Source organism: Mauremys reevesii, linkage group 5, assembly GCF_016161935.1.
Source record: "Mauremys reevesii isolate NIE-2019 linkage group 5, ASM1616193v1, whole genome shotgun sequence".
In the NCBI taxonomy this organism is placed as follows: domain Eukaryota; kingdom Metazoa; phylum Chordata; order Testudines; family Geoemydidae; genus Mauremys; species Mauremys reevesii.
Window position 1 is genome coordinate 135,166,645 of NC_052627.1, and position 20,831 is coordinate 135,187,475.

The window sequence follows — 20,831 nt, forward strand, 5'->3', positions numbered from 1 at the left end:
CTCTGCTAGGCCCCCTCCCTTTTCGTCATCCATTTCATTAGTGTTGGGTGAGCGATGACGTTCGCTTTGGCTCCTCAGTTGAATGAACGCTTTGTGCTCCCTCCCGTTTAGGGTGGAGGGTTTCAAACTGGGGGGGGGGCGTGCCTCCCCCAAGGCGGGCGTGGAGGAACATTCGGGGGCAGCGATGCCAGGCAGCACAGCCTAGTGGGGGGGACAGAGAGGGAGCATCACTTCCACCCCCTGACTCACCGCAACGGGCCACCCAGCCTGTGGGTCAGTGTTAACATCCTCTGCGCCCCGCCCCCAGAGACCTTCACACGTGTCTTCCCCCACCCTGAAAACCCGAGGGAAGAGGAGCAGGTATTGGCCCTGCCCTCGGGGTGCAGCCTGGCGGCAAGGTAGAAGCAGCCCACTGCTGAGGAAGCCTTGCTGGTGCCCTGGGTAAGTATCTGGGGATATGTCTATACTACCCGCCGGATCAGCAGGTAGCAATCGATCCAGCAGGGATCAATTTATCGTGTCTAATCTCGATGCGATAAATCGATCCCTGAGCACTCTCCCGTCGACTCCTGTACTCCACCGCCATGAGAGGCGCAGGCGGAGTCGACGGGGGAGCGGCAGCCGTTGACTCACCGTAGTGAAGACACTGCAGTAAGTCGATCTAAGTACGTCAACTTCAGCTACGCTATTCTCGTAGCTGAAGTTGTGTAACTCAGATCGACCCTCCCCCACCCCCGTGCACACCAGGGTGTATCTAATTTAAATAAAGTTATGTCAGGGTTTCCATTAGGTTTATGAGTAGGGTGTCAGGCTTACTTTTGCAAGTGTCTGGTTTTGTCTAGGGCACAACCAAAAATTGTAACTAAAACGCTTGCAAACCACTGGTTTAGGGGTGTGTCTTTTAGGTGCCCAGGATATGATGCTTGAGGCAACAGGATGCTATTACAAGGGAAATACATGAGGGAAGATTTTTTTCCCAGAGTGAGCTTTGCTGCGGAATGTTCCTTTCCCAGGGATGTCACGGGAACCTAATCACTGAGGACAGAGCCTTGGAGAATATATTTTAGGAATGATCTTTCACTAGTCCAGCACAGGTAAGGCGGTGAACCTCAATTTCTCACATTTGGTATGGGCTAGATTCTCAGTGAGCTGTAAACCATCATCGCTTTATTGAAGTCAATGGAGTGATGTTCATTTACAGCCGTTCAGGTTCTGCCCCTATGATTTAATTGCTGTAATGCTGATCTGTTAAAATTTGCTCCCGTACGAAAGTTCCACCGTCAGGTAGTGGCTGTGCAAATGGGATGGTGAATAATATGGAGAATACTTGGGATGTCATTATATAAATTAATGGGGTGGCATTGTCTTGATACAGTGTGCAGAACTGGTTACCCCATCCTAGAAAAGAGATTGCAGAACTAGAGCGGGTTCAGCGAAGGGTGACAAGAATGATCAAGGGTCTGGAAAAACTCTGATAGGAAAGAGATTGGAAAGAGTGGGAGTGTTACCTTGGAAGGGAGATGAATTAAGGAGACCTGATAGAAGCAAATAAAATGATGAATGGTCAGGGCCGGCTCCAGGGTTTTTGCCGCCCCAAGTGGCAGGAAAAAAAAAAAAAAAAGCCGTGATCGCGATCGGTGGCAATTCAGCGGCAGCTCTACCACTGCTTCATTCTATGGAGGCAACTCAGCGGCGGGTCCTTCGCTCCGAGAGGGACCAAGGGACCCGCCACCGAATTGCCGCTGAAGAGCCTGATGTGCTGCCCCTTCCCCTTGGCCGCCCCAAGCACCTGCTTGCTGAGCTGGTGCCTGGAGCCGGCCCTGTGAATGGTCTAGAGAAGGTAGATCAGAAACCACTGTTGTCCCTGTCTCATAGCATAAGAACAAGGGAGGCAAAGCGGGTGAGGTAATATCTTTTATTGCACTAACCTCTGTAGGTGAAAGAGACAAGCTTTCACAAACAGAAGTTGGTCCAATAAAAGATATTACCTCACCCACCTTGTCTCTCTCATATCCTGGGACCAACCCAGTTACAACAACACAGCATATGAGAACAAGGGGACAGTCAGTGAAATTGAAAGGTGGCAAAATTCACCACCCATTCAAGGAAATCCATGGTCACACAGGGCCTCATTAGACTGTGGAACTCACTGTCACAGGATGTCACTGAGGCCAAAAACATTCAGAAGACTTTTCAGACTTCCAAAAGATTCAAAGAGGGGTCGAATATTTATACGGGTATCTAGAATGTCCAGAGTTGATTTAGTAAATGCTGACACTTTTTGGAAGAGATATTAAACCTTAAGCTTCAGGGTTTAAATCAGTCTTAAACTAGCGGTGGTTAGGAGGAGACCTAATGTGGACGCAGATTATCCCACAGCTGCTTCCTGCATGTGGTGTTTCTTGTAGGTCCCTCCACAGCTGTGGGAGACAGGATTCTAGCCTAGGTGGATCATGGACCTACTTCATTCTAGCAAGTCCTATGTTCAGAGCTTCCAAGGCCAGAAGGGTCCATTGCGATCATCCAGTCTGGCATCCTGCATAGCACAGGCTAGAGAACGCCCCTGAAATAATTCCTGTTGGAACTAGAGAGCATCAATTATTGATGCGATATAACGATTAATGAAAAGGGTAAGGATGGCAAATAAAGTGTTGCCAAATCTTTCCTTCAACCTGCGGCTAATCCCTTAATCCTGTGAGTTAGGCACAGAGAGAGTTCCAGTAAAACAGTGGTTCTCAACCAGGGGTACGTAGAACTCTTCCAAGGGGTACATCAGCTCATCTAGATATTTGCCTAGTTTTGCAACAGGCTACATAAAAAGTGCTCACGAAGTCAGAACAAACTAAAATTTCATCGAGACAATGACTTATTTATACTGCTCTATGTACGATACACTGAAATGCAAGTACAAGATTTATATTCCAGTTGATTTATTTTAGAATTGTATGGTAAAAATGAGAAAGTCAGCCGGTTTTTCAGTACTAGTGTGCTGGGACACTTTTGTATTTTTATGTCTGATTTTGTAAGCAAGTCGTTTTTAGGTGAGGTGAAACTTGAGGTACGTAAGACAAATCAGACTCCTGAAGGGGGGTACAGTTGTCTGGAAAGGTTGAGAACCACTGCAATAAAACATCTCAACTCCCCACACCCCAACTCCTGTATATGCAATTTACTGCCTTGCCCATGTGCGGGTTTTATGTTCCCTCACATGGGTGTTGTTAATAAGGTGCCTCGCCTCGCAATCTGGCTTTAGATCAAGAAGATATGATGGATGGAGGTTTCATACTCATAAACCTTTGTTTGCTTTTTCTTTCTTTCTTTTTTTTTTTAATTCCTGGAGACTGCAATCCAAGAAGACTCCTTGGCTGATGAATTTATCTTTCTCCCTCTGTTTAGGGCAGGTGGTTGTGATGTGAAAAGCAGGTTCCCCACCCGTAAATATTTGCAAACACAGTTCAGTGTATGTGTGGGTACGAAAGCCAGCGAGTTGAACAGTAGCAGTTCTATCCCTGGCTACTCTGACGTTGTGATCAGAGGAGCTGGCCAGAGTTCTAATGAAGATAAATGAGGATCCTTCTCCTTGGATCGTCTGTCTTTTATTGATGGGCTGTGGGGTGAAAGGCTAGAAGCTGAATGTTCATTTAAGCAGACGTCACGAGTTTCTGCCGAGGGGAAGGTGTAAGAAAAAACGCCTTGTACTTGAAATTTACTCTCAGGCGAGCGCGTTCAGTTTTACAAGGCTTTCTCCATTCCTTCCCCATCCATCATTTCCCAGGAGTCCTTTGTAAATGCAAATTGCACTTTGATAGGAATAATACACTGAGCCTCTATTAGTGTCTGTGTAATGGAGAGGGCTATTTTAGTGCCATCACTCTTAAAAGAAGCTCCTCTGTGCCTTATTCTAGGCTGTGTATCAAAAACCAATCTGAAAACACACTCTTGTCCCCTCCCACTCTCCACTTTTCAGCTGGGCTCTGGCTTCAACAGGGCAGCCCTGAGTGTTTTACCATATGAATGAGAGCTTGGTCAGCGGCCCTTCTTACCTGCTTCTTATAGCAGGGCTCTCACCGCAGCACCAGGCAGATACCCAGCTAGCTTCCAACAGGCTGCTGCTACTCAGCGGGATTCAGCTACTCGCTCCCATTCAGGGCCTAGAAAATTTACAGGAACCTCGAGTTTGGAGTGAGGGGGGGCTTATCTTTTTGGTGTACCTGGGGCCATTTCCTGCCACATTCTCTCTTGCCCTGCTAGCCCCGTCCCTGAACAGCATACAGCTGAAAGTGTAGCAGGCCCCATGCCAGGCACTGCACAAACACCATTTTCTCCCCTCCCGCAGAGGGACACTTCCACACTGCATCTCCTGCTCCCAGCTAGTGGAGCCGCGGTTCCTGCAGTCGGATCCATTAGAGCTGGGCCCAAGACGCGCTTACCAGCTTTTGGGAAATGTTTGACGTCGTTTCTCTGGCTTTGAAACCAATCCGGTTTTTATTTTTTGTTTTGTTTTGCTTTTTAAATGAATTTGAAACCATTCTTGAATGTTGATACCTGAGACATTTCAACGACCCTTTCGCGAATGGGGTGGACCAAAAAGTCATGAAAATTTTTGAAAAAAATCAACTTTTTTTTTATTTTCAGAAAAGGCGCCTTTTTTTTTTTAACCCAAAATACCCCAACCCTTTTCCTCTGAAAAATTTCAACCCATTCCAGGCTTCATGGAGGCAGATCCACCGGCCTGCACAGAACCCTGTTGTAAAGCAGTCCGGGTTGCTAAGATAATATGGGACAGATTTCCAGCTGGTTGTCTGCAATGGAGCCAGGCCAATTTACACAAGATGTACAGATTTACACCAACCAGGAGTGTGCCTCATTTACTTCTAATCTGGCCAGTTCCCCGGACCCCACGCACCATGTGGGATTGTGCTTAATACCGAGCACAGGAGTGGATTTGAATCTGAGCAGGATCTGTCTGACTCAGCCTGGTGCTCAACGCAAAAAGAAATGTTCTTGAAACCTCTCCCATGCAAAAATGGGATGTTGTTAATGACCAAACCAAAAAACAAAACAAAAACACAATGGAGTGGGGACAGGCCAAAAAAAACCAAACCAAAAAACCCCAAAGGAACAAGGAGAAAAATAATTCAATAAATCACATAAATGGGATGATGGGAGAACAAAGGAGGGAAAAATAAAAAGCACACAGGGAATTTTCCTGTCCCAGAGAAGCAAAGGACAGGATGGGGGAGGCAGAGCCATTAAAGTGAAATTTTGAACTCGAACGACAAAAGGAAAAGAAATTAAATCCAGCTCTGCTCCCGCGGGTGGGCGAAGGGGGACAGTTGTCTTTATTTTCTCATTTTCTTTAAAGATGGGAGACCAAAGGCAACACTTAACAAGAACCTTCAGGGGGGAATGAGAACCGAAAAAGACTCCTCTCACAAACTGGGAGTTTAACTCCACTTCCGAGTGATGCTCTCACACATAATATATCTTAGCCCTCTCTTACCGTAGCATCAGAGCACCTCACAGTCTTGAATGGATCTATCTTCACAAGAGTGCTGTCGGGCAAGGCAGTGCTATTATCCCATGTTACAGAGGAGGAACTGAGATGCACCCAAGGGGTCACAGACAGGCTGTGGTGGAGTCAGGAATTCAACTCCCATTTCCCAAGTCCCAGCCAAGAGTCCTGACCCCCGGACCACTCTGCCATGAGCAGACGTAGCCATCTCTTCTTGAGACTCCGGCCATTTAGGGCACTTGTTTGTACAGCACCGAGCACAGTGGGGCCCTGTTTGGGGTCCTTGGGCACCACCTCAATAGAAATAACATTGCTGAAGATTTCCTCTCACAGAGCCAAAAATCTCCTCCTGGCTCCAGCATTCTCCTGGCTGCAACATTCGCCTCTCCCTAGTCTTGCTGCGCTTGCAGTGGGGAGCAACGAATTGCTACAGGGTGGAGCCAAGGAAAAAACCTTGGCCATTAAGCCCTCGCCTTCCTTTTCACCGTGACGCCTTTTCGCTCTACAGCCCTTACTTGGCTGTTTAAGTCACCTGGGATGGGGTCTTAGCCACCAGCACTGGTGCAAACCCCTGTGTAAATCACACTGCCCCAGTGTAAATCGTGTCCGTTCCAGGCATTTGCTCCCTGTGCAGCTGCCCTGACATCCCAGTGACTGAAGTGCACAATGCTGCAACCACCACCAGCCATGGCGCTTACTAAAAATCCCATTGTCTGTCGATGACCTTTGGGATGCGTCCTCTTTCAGAGCTCATTAATGTATCTGCCATTTGATAGCTAGGTGGGCCAAGGACCATCCTTTGAGCTTCAGCGGGGGAAAGCCACCTTTCAAACAGGCGGGCAAGTTAAATGAGGATGGGGTTGGGAGGAAGGAAAGCAGATTCTAGGGTCAGAGAGATGAATGTGGTTTTCGTCTTAATGAATGTGAATGGATTTTGGCAGCTGCGGCATTGGCCAGTATTTGATGTGGGTGTCTTGTGCTCTTAAATATAATTGTTCACCTGTCTGGGTCTAAGGGATAAGGGCACCGCGTAGACTGAAAGGATAAATGGGTACATTTTCATACCAAAATATGGGAGACTCCCTATCCATGCTGCTCTTCAAACCTGACTCCTAACGCCTTGCTTTGCTGTAGCCCTTTGCATCTAAGGATCTCAAAGCACTTTGCAACCATTAATTCATTCAGGCCTCACACCCCTCCTGGTGGGAGGCAGGGAAGTTAACAGATAGCAGGACAATTATCAATCAAACACACCCATCCGTGTGAGAGAGAGAGAGAAGTACTGAATGTGGAACCGTATTTGGCTCGTGTTTGTAAAGTGCTTTTAGATCCTTGGGTGACATATTACTGAATATAATAATCTGGTCATGCAGCATGGATAGAGAGTTGCCAATATTTTGGTGTGAAAATGTATCCATTTATCCCCACCCGCTGTCCCGATTTTTCACATTTGCTATCTGGTCACCCTACTTCCATAACTCACCAACAATAAGGATGTGGGACAGAAACACAGAAATAGGTAAAATGAAGAAATAATTAGTGTCTGTTAAACTAACTAGTAAGTGAGTGTCACATGAGCTTCTGCTGCAGGTTTAGTGGGGTTGTTCCATCTCTTTTTTACTCACTAAAACATAAACACTTAGTAGAGAAATCCGGGTTGGGTGAGACTAAGGATTAGCTCCGGCTGAAACATCATGAAGAATTGCCCCAAAAATATATCCACAAAATTTGAAATAATTTTCATTCCACCAGCCCTGAACAGGGAACAATTTTGAGTTTATTCAGTTTTTTATCAACAATATTGTTTTTAAAAAAATTTCTCTCTCTCTCTCTCTCTCACACGCCCGCCCGCCCACCACTATTCAATTTTGGCATTGAAAATGGGGAAAAGAAAATTTTAAAAAATATCATTTTCTGGTTTTGTCAAAAAAATGGAAAAAGTTTTTAAAACCCCACAAATTTCTCACAAAAAGATCCATTTTTGACAAAAGCCTGTTTATTGTTTATTTCCTTCAAAGAATTTCAACCAGTTCTTCCAATGACGGGCCGGATTTTGGGAGGGGCCGAGGTCGAAGGGAGCTGAAGCCGCTCAACGTATCTCTGGACCAAGCCACCTCCCGCTCTCTCCTTTACTCTGACCCTGCGATCAGCTGTGACTCTCCTGCTCTCAGGTCCCCAGGTTAGTACAGCAGGGCAGGCTTGGTGAGGGGGCTGTGCTCCGTCTTTGCCTTTCTCAGCTTTGTCCAGCAGAGCCCATCAGCGAGCCCCCAGTCTTGTTTTTTGTAGGTGACTGAGATGGGGAGGGGTCTGGCTGCCTGCTGGTTTGCCTTTATGGGTCGGCACATTGTACCTCTTCCCCCTTCTGACTCATCAGTGGCTTTCAGTGCTGTGAGTGGCGGGTGCGTTACGCATGTTAGACACTAGCCCCGGATCTGGCGCTCTGTGTGGAACGCAGAAGCGGTATTAACCTTGCGACAAGGTCATTGTGTAAAACAAGCCATTTGCGAAGGGCTAACCTCTCCTGGGGGCTGATTCTGCTCCACCTACACTGCTCGCCCCATAGGCTTCAGTCCAAAGGGTCCTGATTTGGGGCCTGACCCTGCCGTCACGTAGGCCTTTGATTCCTGGTCCACAGCCATACTCAGCAAAGCACTTCAGCACGTGCTTAACTTCAGACCCTTGCTTAAGTCTCACAGGACTACTCACATGCTTAAAGTTATGCAGGTGTGGAATACGGGCTGGGGGCGGAAGGCTGATCAGTGAATGCAGGGCTTGCTCTGGTGTGTAGGCCTTGCTGAAGTCAATGGGGACCACTCGCAGCGATGAGCTCAGTGCTCGGAAGTGACGTTCTAGCAGCATCGGGCTCTGATGCCGGAGAAAGCAGGGTCTTCGTGAATTCAAAGTGCAGCACCGTGCAGGAAGCAGGGGTCTGCCCACTGCAGGATCCCAGCCAAAGATGAAATGAAGAAGAAATGGGATTGAGGAAGGCAAGTTCCCTGCCTGTAATGAAGTCGTCCCTCCGCCCCCATCTCACTTTCTCTGGTTCTTACTGAACTATCCAAGCTGGATTGGAGCTGATTCTTGTCCCTAGCTCATAAAAAGCACTAATGAAGAGCAAATTTTGTTGGGGGCCTTTGGGAACGCAGCCGCCTGAGCTGCATGGTCAGTGGCTTCTCAAGAGGAGATCTACCGGGGTTTCCTGCCCACACCATCCGCCCCCACCCCCGCTGCAAACGACCCCGTTCCAATCCTGGAGCTCACGAGGAATCCGACACATCTTGAGTGCCTCCTTTCAGCATTGAAGGAGACAATGAATCCCACATTGAGCTTCCCTTTGTTTGTGACAGGAATTTAATAAGTAAACAAGGCATGATTTAGGGCAGAGGAAAAGGCCCTTTTGGTGGGTTAAAAAGCATGGCGTCTGCAGCCCTTTGTTTGTCGCTAATATAAAATTACGTGCTGTCCCTTCGGCTGAAACGCAAAAGCCAGTGCTCTTCAACGCTCCCTTTCTAGTCATGCTTTTAACCTTCTCTCCAGGCTTGTAATGAGGGGAGTAGGAGATTCGAAGAGCTGGGCAAAGTGGTGAAAACTAGGAAAACGATGTGAGGTAACACCGGGATGGATAGCACATCCTAGCCACAAATGAACTAACAGCCAAATGCACTCAGCATTTGCACCCAGGCAAACTTGGCTTTAAAAAGGGTACTTTCCGAGCAAAGTTTAAATTCTTCAGGTTCCCTCGCGACTGCATCTCCTTGAAGCTGTCCCATCAGCAATGCTTTATATTAAAGGATCTGGGGTGTGTGTGGATATAATATAATATTTAAATTTCCGCAGCAACATCTTCAAGCTATGATCCCTTTAAAATATATGTACTACTTGCCTTACCTGCAATTCTTGCCTTGGATTATGTTGGTATTTTCATTTGAGATGAACGGGGGAATTCAGTCTCATTTATTTTCCCTCCAGAGCAGAATAAGATATTTCTCCTTATGCCTTTTTAATTTTACAAATTTTTACAACATTATTAGCATGCAGAATAACAGGGGTTGCATTCTTACACTGATGCACAAATTCTAAGGCAGCCCCGTCTTTCGAGTAATTATCTGCTGTGTGCAGAAGATCTAGGCAGCAGAAAAGCCAGATGGTTTGCAAAGGGGGCTGATATTTGCGAGAGAGATTTCTGTGGCAGTGGAATAAAAGTGAAGGGTGTCAGGAAAGGAAGAATTCATACCTTTTTTTTTTATGGGGGAGGCTTAAAGGCATCCAGACAATTTCCAAAGGGACATTTTAAAAGAGAGAAACAAAAAGGAAAGATAAAAAATGGAAAAGAAAGGAGGAAAACTCTGAAAAATGAACAAAAGGAATCAAAATCTGAGGGGGAGGTGGGAAATTCCCCCATCAGAATCTCAAAGCCAGGAAAATGTATTTAAAGCCTCTGTATACCTGAGATTATTAAGAATATGTAGTTATGTCTGGTCTTTCAGTTAAAGATTTCAAGAGACTATTCTTTCCCTATTCATCTGCAGCAGCAAGAAGCTTGAGCTATTTGTGTGTTCAGCATCTCCCGCACAGAAACGAGACGTACAAACTGTTCCTAACTAACCAAGAAAGGAACAGTGGTGCAAAAGTGTCTGGACTCGGAAGCCGTCCTGTATAGGGAGCAGGTCCCAAGCTGATCTCCTTCTTACATAGGATGTTTCTATAGGGAAGCAGCAGAGGATAAATGCCATTCAAGCGAGGAACGTTAGCAAGTAGATCTGTGGACGGAAAGTGTACATAACAGGCGGCGTCCCTCTGTGCCTTTGAGGGGAATCCTTCTCTGGTGCTAGCAGCAGCAATGGGAGCAAATATATAGATTGTTAGTGTGCAGACTCATTGAATATATATCTCCAGTGCCCCTAGCCCTCTAACCTTATGCTCTATTTGCACCAGGGAAGTATTGATGAAATCTGTACTAAGTACCTGGATCCTGCTTTGCAGAAGTCTGTAAAGGGAGTAGGATCTGAGGATCTGGTTCCCGTTTACACACTAAGGTCCCTTTATACCTCTTTGGCAGTGTAAAGAGGCCTTATTGTGAATGTAAATGATATTATAACATATCTTACACATTTACGTAAAGGGGCCTTAGTGGAAATGAGAATCAGTCAGCTGAGTCTCCATTAGTCACCCTGTTCCCAATGCAAGGCCCCCAATACAATTTTCTTCAAGCTCAGTTTAAAGCCTAATTCTGCAAAGCCACCGATTGTAGCTGGTCACTCGGGGCAGGTTCCGCCGTAGTAAGAAAAGAAGTGAGACACCTTGCCCTTTTTTGGGGTGGTTTTTGTAGCTCTTTCGCCACGGTTTCTAAAAAAGGTTGGAATTCTACCATGCTGCATTCTTCTCAAGAGAACACACACACACAAAAAGAAGAATATCAAAATGATCTTGCTCCTTTCTCTTGTTAGTATCCTATTAAACAAAAGACTGATGGGGAGAAAAGGAAGGAAGGAAAGGAGGGGGAAAATATCACCTGTTCCCATGCAATCTTAAAGCGATCAGTCATTATCTCTGAAGCTTCACATTTCTAAAGGGCTTTTCCCCCCCCACACCCCTGCCCCAGCCTTTTGAACACTGACATCTTGTTAAAAACAAGAAGAGCTCATGAATTTTAAGCCCCCCGAAGTTGCCTTCTTCCCTGGGGTTAGAACTTTAACTAGCAGGAGAGACATTAAAACGAAATAAAACCAAATGCCACCAAAACAAAAATCAAGCGAACCCACCCAAAAGGCCCCAAATCCTTGCCTTTCACGCGGCTGTTTCGACATTTGACAAAAGCCCTTGGTTTTCTGTCATTCTTTTCATTTCCTTGATGGATCCCCAATTGTCAAGCCTTCAAGAAAATGCACTTTAGCTCTTTGTCACCAAATGTAATTTGATAAACTCTTTGCAGAAACATACTGGTTTCCGAGTCTTTTCAAAAACTGTTACTGCAGGGAGAAGGGGTGTGGCGGGGGAGGGGGAGGATATTTGAGAATCTCAATTGAACATTTAAAAAAATGTTTTCATGGGGGGGGTTGGAGGGGAGAGAAAAAGAACAACAAGCAAAAAAAAAAAAAAGTTTAATCTGCGATCTGAAATGTGCACACTCATGTGAGGGGCGGCAGGGTGGGTGTGTGTGTGTGTGGGGGGGGGTGGGCCCTACCTTGCCACAGCTCTTAAATGCTTATGAATACTCATTTTCAGACATCATGCTGTGGGCGGATACCACACCAGCTTTTATTCTATAAAATGCTCTTGGCTTCTTTCAAGGGGGGAACAATCTGTAGGAGGTAGATTTGGGTCAGGGGGGTTGGGGGAGCAGTAAATTGTTCAAGTCGAGTTGGACTCTAAGTATTTGGTAAGTTACAAATTTTTGTTTGTTTGTTTGAACTGTGAAATGTTTTACCTATTTGAGATCCCAGCCTATAGAATGTAGAAAATATTGCTAGCTGGGGCTGGCATCAGATGACTGATGTTTCCAGATCTGCGGAATTTGAGCCAGTTGCTCTCTAAACATTCTTATCCTTCTCTTGTTCTGAATTGCTTCAGTCAAAGTTTTTCATATTAGGCTGAGCTACCCAGCAACTTGTAAATTTCATTGCAGGTTGTAAGTTGTCTGATTGTTAATAATGCTGGGCCAGATCCCCAGCTGGCGAAAATGGATCTATAAGGAACATCTCCAGCTGGAGTAACTTCACTGAAGTCAGCGGAGTTACAGCAATGTACACTAGCTGAGAATCTAGCCCATCCACTTTAGAATTGTTTTGGTTTAAAAAAAAAAGAAAGTGACCAGAAAGCCAGCTGGAAATTAAATTGCAGGGTCATGTTTTTTCAATTAATAACTCAGCAAGGATGATGCTTAAATTACAGAGAAATTGGAGATTTTATTTAAATTAAATCAGATCTTTAATAGATTCTGTTTGTCTGGCTGCGCTGGATGTGGGGTTTCCATTAAAGTATCCACATTTATTTGTTGTAATTTTACACAGACAGTTAGGTGTCTAATGTGCTTTGAGATCCACCCATGTGAAATATGCGATAAAAAATATAAAACCCTTCTGGTTAAAGGAAAGAAAACTAAAGCCTAGAACAAATAAAACAAATAATCTAAATAAAAAAGAGAAGCAAAATGAAATCCATTTTGAACAAAGTAGAGCAGAGGGGAATATATGTCCAAAGGTTTCAGATTTTTGCTGAAAACTGACTTTAGATCAAATACAAACGTTATGCTTTTGTGTGTAGTTAGATATGACGTATACGACGGCTTTTGTAATGGTCATACCAGAATCAAAAATAGCAGTTGTGCGTTTCCAATCCATAGCGGTCCTTATTTATTTATTTTTATTATTATTATTTTTTACTATGGTGGCTAAAATATTAATAGAAACAGATCAGTATGTTAAAAAGATGTCAAGAGCCAGAAGGCAACAAATGCTTGATAAAATACAAAATAATTTCAGAAGCAAATGCTACATTTCAAAAGTAAACAGGACCTAGAAATGTCTAAGTGCCCTTCAAGACTGTTTCATGGCACGTGTGAAAAAATATATCTCTTAGCATGGAGTGGATTCAGTTTTGCCTGCCTAATGTTCATAGCCAGGCATGTAAAAGTGTAGCAGGAGAGTTTGTGTAGTTAAAAGAGGGAACACAAAATGTATATAGGGGAGCGATGTGTTGAGAAAAGTAAATCAGGTGCTCTGTCCTGTTTACCCTCACATGATACAGGAATGAGGGGGCACGCATGAAATGAAAGGCTGCAGCAAATTAAAAATTAAGAAATATATATGTATAGAGAGAGATTGATTTTTACATAATGCATAATTAACCTGTGGGGCTCTGCCATTCTCTCCAAGCTGAGAGCTTAGCAGGATTCAAAAAAGAACTGGACATTTGTGCAGCTACAATGAGAACATCCAGTTACATTTAACAGAATTTTTTTAAATAAAAAGCTTGGAAGGGGATATACACTCCCATGCTTCAGGGCAATCACTAACTGACAGGGGTCAGGAAGAAACTTTCTCTGTGGGCAGGTTATTCCACAGTTGCTCAATACGCGAGGGTTTTTTGCATCTTCCTCTGAAATATCTGGCACTGGTAGTTGTCAGAGACAGGATACTCAGCTAGATGGACCCTTAGTCCGAGCTGCCATAGCATTTCCTATAATCCTTAAGATTAATCCAAAAGCAAGCCAGGTGGTAAGGTGTGTTACACGGGACAGCATCGTCCCCCAGGGATCTATGAGTGCTTCTCACTTTATCTGTGTGGAAGGGGCACCCTTTCCCCACCACAGCTCCTACCCACCCCCATTCCCAGATTTTTTGGGGGGTTGAGGCTCCATGTGTCGGGCAAGGTGAGAGAAGCACTTTGCCCTTAACCCAGGCACCAGTGAATATGGCTGGACAATAGAGTTCAGCACAGCCATGCTAACAGCAATGGAGCTGTGCTGTCAGGGCAGTGGGGTGATCGGCAGGGAAGCAGTGGGGGCTGGCTTCCAATATATCCCCGACATCTACAGGTGCTGGCTCCAAATCCCCTTCTCAGGGAGTGACACCCCTCCTCCTGGTGGAACAATCAGTTGGGGATTCCCTTAGGGGAACATCAGAGTCACCTCCCAGCCTGAAGGATTTTCCAATAGGTGGGAAGCCCGGTGTGGTCCTGTGCATTAACCTCAAACTTTCTGGCTGGAGGGAATGGAGCCCGGGAATGATTAACTCAGCAGCCAGGTCACCACTGCGGTGGGGGGTTGCTCCAGGAGCTGCAGATTGGGATGGGCTTTGGGCAGACAGATACAAAGGGCGTGTGTGGAGGGGGGTGGATGGGCAACAGGGATAGTGCTTCTGCTTGAGAGCTTCTAATACCCAGGTGGCCCCAGAAGGAGGAACAGTTGGCAGGGTAATACCAGCAGGGGACAGGCCTGCCCCTCTGGACGAGGGAAGGAAACGCAGGGATGCTCTAATTGTCAGGCAGGGGGAATTGCTTTTTCTGGACAGGGATTATTTTGAGGCAGACATCTGACACCCTGAGCGCTCCATAGCTCTCCCCTGGTGTGGGTGTGTTGCTGTTGGGAAGAAGGCAAGGCTGCAGTCATGCCCTGCCTTTTCAGTGAGCCCTGTGGGCACCTCCCCTTACGCCCCTACGCACCGCCATGGAAGTCAAAAGCACAATCCAGCCCCTCGCATGGTCACTGAGCCGCAGGGGGGCGAGACGCAGCACACAGTCGTGGTGGGGTTAAGGCACATCCGTGCAGAGAATGAATGACGACGAACGGCTCCAGCCGTGCCCCTGTCACTTTCCTTCCTGTCCGTGGGGCTTAAGAGTCAACATTTATATTTCAGCACGGGCTTTCTCCATTCCCAGGCAGAGCCCAGCTGCCTGCTTCCATGTGGAGCCATTCTGCTGCATGGCCTATAGGTGGCATTACTTTCCACATCAAGGCCAGCATTTGAAGAGGCAAAAATAGGGAGTGGGTGAGAGGCAGCAGTGGGTAAAAGCAGCAAAGAATCCTGTGGCACCTTATAGACTAACAGACGTTTTGCAGCATGAGCTTTCGTGGATGAATACCCACTTCTTCGGATGCAAGTGGTGGAAATTTCCTGGGGCAGGTATATATAAGCAAGCAAGAAGCAAGCTAGAGATAAGCAAGCAGTGGGTAGTGCACTGGCCTAGCACTCAGGAGACCTGGGTTCTATTCCTGACACTGATCTGCCTGGTGACCATGGGCAAGTTGCCTCCCCCTCCTTGTGCCTCAGTTTCCCATCTTTGCCTGTTCAGTCTTTTTAGAGTGCAAGCTGTAAGGGCTGTACATACAGTACCTAGCCTAAGAGAGCCCTGGTCTCAAATGGATTAGGTGCTGCTGTAATGCAAATATTTAATAATTCACTGTCAGTGTCCGTTAGAGCCACCAGTGTACGATTGCACTGGGAGTTAGTCGCATGCACTGTTACTACCAAACCGAAATGCAGAGCTGTTTCTGGTTGGCTATTTCACTCCAGCACCCTGTTTCTGTGTCATCTTAGGAAAGGTGTTTTGGTTTCACACAACCACAAAAAGAATTCCCAGGAAGTGGCAGAGAGTGGGGTCTACTGGTTAGAGCAGGGCCCTAGGAATCAGTACTCAGTGGTTTGAGTATTGGCCTGCAAAACCCACGGTTGTGAGTTCAATCCTTGAGGGGGTCATTTAGGGATCTGGGGAAAAAATCTGTCTGGGGATTAGTCCTGCTTTGAGCAGGGGGGTGGACTACATGACCACCTGAGGTCCCTTCCAACCCTGATAGTCTATGATTCTATGAATTTTTGGGTTCTAAATTTCTGGCTCTTCCAGTGACTTGCTGCATGATCCAGAGCAGGACACTTGCCTGTCCTGTGGTCAGTTCCTCCTCCATAAAGCAGGGATTAGAACTGGTCAAAAAATGCCTGAAATTTGTAATTTTGGTGAAAAAAACAGGTTGGGATTTTTGACAGAAACGTTCATCTGTTGTTTGACCAGCTCTAGTTCTGACCAAAAAATTCCAAATTGGGACATTCTGACTAATTTTTTCACCAAAATTTTGCCAAAAAAAACCAACAAAAAATTTTCATGTAAGTTTTAATGGGGAGGAGGATATTGGTTCACCACCCAGTGGGTTTGTAAGGCTTATTTAAGGAAAGCTTGTTAAAGCGCTTTGCCTGAAATCTGCCTGGTCAGTGGAGATTGGCATTACAAGTAGCGCATGTTAACAAATTTCCATTGCAACAGTTTTGCATTGGAAAATGCTGTTTCAATGAAACTGACTTCTTTTTTCGTGAAATCCCTTTGATTTCATCAAAATTTTGTTTCAAATAAATGGGAAAATATAAAAAAAATGTTGAAACATTGGCTTTCAACATTCAGGGACTGAAAAGTTTGAGTTTTCTGCTTCGAATTAACTTTGTTTCATTTTGTGTTTAATTAATGTAATGTATTTTATTTTTACATAAAAAAGGTTGAAATGGAAACAAAATCTTTTGAACTAACAGTAACAAAATATTGTTATTTACGCCAAGCAAATTTGTTAGAATTTTGGTTTGTGAAAAAAAAAAAGTTGTGTCCCCCAATTCAGAATGGGGGGGGGGGAATCAAAAACTTGAAATTTTTTGCAGGGTAGAAACCCCCCCAGCTCTAATTACAAGACACTACTGGTGGGGGCTAGCCTGTCTTGCCTGTATATTTTCCCTGGGTTTGGGGGAAAGGCCCATCATCTGACAGGAAGTCTGTAATGTCAATGTGGCACTGCTCCCGAATTCATGAATGATGACAGGTGCAAACACGGCTGCATGTGAATCCTCTAAACGCAGCACGCATGAAATTGACATGGCGGCTTCAGGAGACTTAGAAATATTAACAATCAGGTGCTAAGGGAGTTTAATTATTTTTTTCTTTTTATGGGGGTGGTGCGTGGGGTCTGCGTCAAGGCCTTGTCCCCATTTCCCTGCAGTCTGAGCCAGGACAGGTGTAACTAAAATAGCCATCGCAGCTGCTCTGGGGATGCCTCACTTCCCCTTACTTGCTAACTGACCGAGGCTGATAGATTGAAACTTTAAGTACTACTCCAGCGGTTCTAACGCTGTGCTCAGTGGAGCATTTGCCAGGGGCTCAGGAAAGCCAGATGATCACCTGGTGCTGGATTCCCCGTGCTCCCAACTGCTAAATTGTATTAAAAGCCAATTACATTGACATTAAATACTTTCCTAATGTTGCTTTGCCAGGGAAACAAGTGCTGTCGGTTCCTATGTGATGATGAACAGGAGGGGAGGCTGGGTGCTGGTAATGGGGAATATGCAGGGAGACAGGGAACAGGACAGGGTGGTGGGGGAATGGGTGGGGAGATGTGGTCAGGCCCATGGGCCATGGAAAGGAGGGGTGGGGGCATGAATTCTGAACTGGTTGAGATTCAGTATTGAGGCACTTTGTCCAGGGTGGAAGACAGGGGATGTAACAAGATCTTGTCCACCAGGCATTTAAGCTATTTACCACCAGACATACCCCACCCCCCAATATTTTATAGTTGTCTGCAGTCCTACTTCCTTCCCATCCTGAAGGATCCCAAAATGCTTCCTACACCACTGAAATGCAGCCACCTCTGGGGCAAAGTGTGGCCACTTGCCAGCCTGTTCCACCAAAGCAGGAAGGGGGAGGGAAAATGCTGGCGAAAAACACTGGGACAAGCTCGTATGGGATTCTTAATGCCTCACCCTAAGCAGAGACAACCTCAGGCTTCATCCCAAAGACCCAAACACAGTAAATTGCAAGGTATTCGAATTACGTACATAAGAAGGGGTGATGGACTAACTTGATCCTTTCATAGATTCCAAGGCCAGAAAGAAACCATTGTGATCATCTAGTCTGACCTCCTGAATGATGCAGGCCAGAGAACTTCCCCATGAGGATTTGAAGCCAAGGTGTCTAGGACTTTCAAACCTGAGCCTTAGAATAGAGAAGCCATCCCCCGGGCCAGAGAGTTGGCTGCTACTGGCCTTTCTTCCCACTGTTGTTTTATTACATGTGTTGCAGTAGTGCCTCCTAGCTGTAGTCATGGGCAAAGGTCTCAGTCGACTCATACAAATGCAGAACAAACAGGCAGCCCCTGCCCCCGAGAGCGACAGTCTTACTGTGTGCATTGCTTCAAGTTCTGTACTGTAGAAAAACCACCTTCAGTAGCCTCGACCCGTGGGAGGAGTGTTGAGCCTGTGGAGTTGGAGGTGGTTGTATGTAGCCTAGATAACTCAGGTCACTATGGGTGAAATTCTCCCCTGGGCAGAAGGCCAGCTTGGGGACAGGGAAACTGAGTCACAGAGCGTGGTCAAGGTTACACAGCAAGCCAAGGGTGGGACTGTTGGACAATAGAACCGAGGAGTTGTGACTCCTAGTCCTGAGCTCTGAGTACCAGACGTCATTCCCTCCACCCCACAGATCCCGAGGGCAGCTGTGTGGCGAGGTGGATGCTCCAGGTCTCCCCTTTGCTCCCGGTGGCACTGCCTCTGCCCACCCTCCCTCCCTCGAAGGCATTGAAGATGGGAAGGGAGAATGAAAGTTGCTTGGCAGATGCATTGACTCACACAGTGATTTCCTACTGGAAATCCATCAGGGCCTGAGGAGAGCACACCGTGGAGAGAGGCATCTCGGCCCACTGTGCTGGAGGGAGGGACTTCAACCACGTACCAAGAACATAAGAACAGCCATACTGGGTCAGAGCAAAGGTCCATCTAGCCCAGTATCCTGTCTTCCAACAGTGGCCAATGCCAGGTGCCCCAGAGGGAATGAACAGGACAGGTAATTATCAAGTGATCCATCCCCTGTTGCTCATTCCCAGTCTCTGGCAAACAGAGGCTAGGGACACCATCCCTGCCCAGCTTGGCTAATAGCCATTGATGGACCTGTCCTCCAGGAATTTATCTAGTTCTTTTTTGAACCCGGTTATAGTCTTGGCCTTCACAACATCCTCTGGCAAGGAGTTCCACAGGTTGACTGTGCGTTGTGTGAAGAAATACTTCCTTCTGTTTGTTTTAAACCTGCTGCCTATTAATTTCACTCGGTGACCCCTAGTTCTTGTATTATGAGAAGGAGCAAATAACACTTCCTTATTTACTTTCTCCACACCAGACATGATTTTATAGACCTCTATCATATCCCCCCACTTAGTCGTCTCTTTTCCAAGCTGAAAAGTCCCAGTCCTATTAATCTCTCCTCATACGGAAGCCATTCCACACCCCTAATCATTTTTGTTGCCCTTTTCTGAACCTTTTTGAAGTCTAATATATCTTTTTTTGAGATGGGGCGACCACATCTGCATGCAGTATTCCAGGTGTGGGCGTTACCATGGATTTATATAGAGGCAATATGATATTTTCTGTCTTATTATCTATCCCTTTCTTAATGATGCCCAGCATTCTGTTCACAAGGAAGCCAGGAAGCAGCTGCTCGCACCTTTCCACCCTCCCTGCCCCTCCTGCTTTTGCTTGGAAAGTGGGAGGGACACAAGGCACCTCTGAAAGGCAGGTATTATTATTGCCATGTTTGGGGAAACTGAGGCACAGTGTTTGCGTTACTTGCCCAGGGTCACTCAGCAGCTGAATGATGGAATCAAGGCTAGAAGCAAGTCACCGGTTCTCTGCTTTAACTGGTAGCCCTCCTGGCCATAGTGCCCCCCAGTAGCCCTGTGTAGTAAAGGTCTTGGGGGGGTGGAATGGATCTCTCCACATGTTGGGGGATGCACTAGCTGGCTTATCTGGAAGATGCTGCTGCAGCAACTGCACTGGAAGGAAGGTGGGGAAAGGCTGGGCCCAGAGAAGCAGAACCACCGCACAAGACTGAGTTCAGTGGATGCCCGGTGCTCCTACTGGTCTCTCTATGTTGTTCTCCAAAGGGGTGGGAATGCAGGGGAGACATGAGTGCCTGTGTGAAAAAGGGAGCACCAGGTCCCCATTGACCCTAGTCATAGGCCCTGGAGATCACTCCACTCCCTGCTGAGCCACTGTTTGACCAAGGAACTTGCACAGAAAGGCAGATGGACATTAGAGACAGCTCAACAACCACTAGGACATCCAGTCCCTCCCACCCCAGGACTGCGCCTTAGAGCAGACTCTCCAGCATTGTTTCCTGCTGAAGGTAAAGAGGCCTGGGAACTTGCTGCTTAGGAAGCAGCCCTCCAGGAGGGCATGGGCTGCTGCTGCTCTGGGAACCTGCCTTGCTGAGAGCCGTTTAGCAGTTCCCAGCACCCCTTTGACGGCAGAAAGGCTCCCCAGCAGCTGGAGGAGAGAATTATTTAGCAGGAAATTCAATCTGGGATGGCCTCGGTCTCATTTCTGCAAGCGCCAACCCCTTCCTCTTTTGGGGGGAGGGGGCAGTAAAGACGCATCCTGGCCCAAAGAGCTTCTGAGAGGGTAGTTGTTGAAAGAGCAGCCTCTATCCTACAGTGTCCAGCGAGGGTGAGGCGAACTTCACTGGGAGACAGGGTTCTGGTTCTAGTTCTGACCCCTAAATGTGGACAGTAGGTCCTGCAAAGAACTGATAGGTTAGATTGCGGGACAGTCTAATGTTACCTCCAACAACCTACTGTAGAGGCATCTGATCCTTTAGAACCTGAGGATACAAATCTCCAGCTGTTTGCACAGATTATGATACATTTTTTTAAAACGAGAGATACTTTAGCAGTGGCTGAATAGGCACCAGGAACAGATAGAAATGAAAAGTGGACAGGAGGGAAAGAGGGTGGGGGGAGATCGCCTGGTTTCCTATGTCCTTTCGCATTCAAACGAAACCCCTTTCGAATGCAGCACGC

At 46.5% G+C, this 20,831-nt stretch overlaps 1 protein-coding gene across 1 annotated transcript in view; it reads left to right on the plus strand.

Annotated features, from left to right (window-relative positions):
- Positions 1–11,821: 11,821 nt before the first annotated feature.
- Positions 11,822–20,831, plus strand: part of LOC120407119 (cytochrome P450 26B1) — a 45,319-nt gene continuing 36,309 nt past the window's right edge. The window contains exon 1 of the mRNA XM_039542458.1: positions 11,822–11,894. The gene's annotated coding sequence lies outside the window, so the exon portion shown is untranslated. The remainder of the gene's footprint in view (positions 11,895–20,831) is intronic.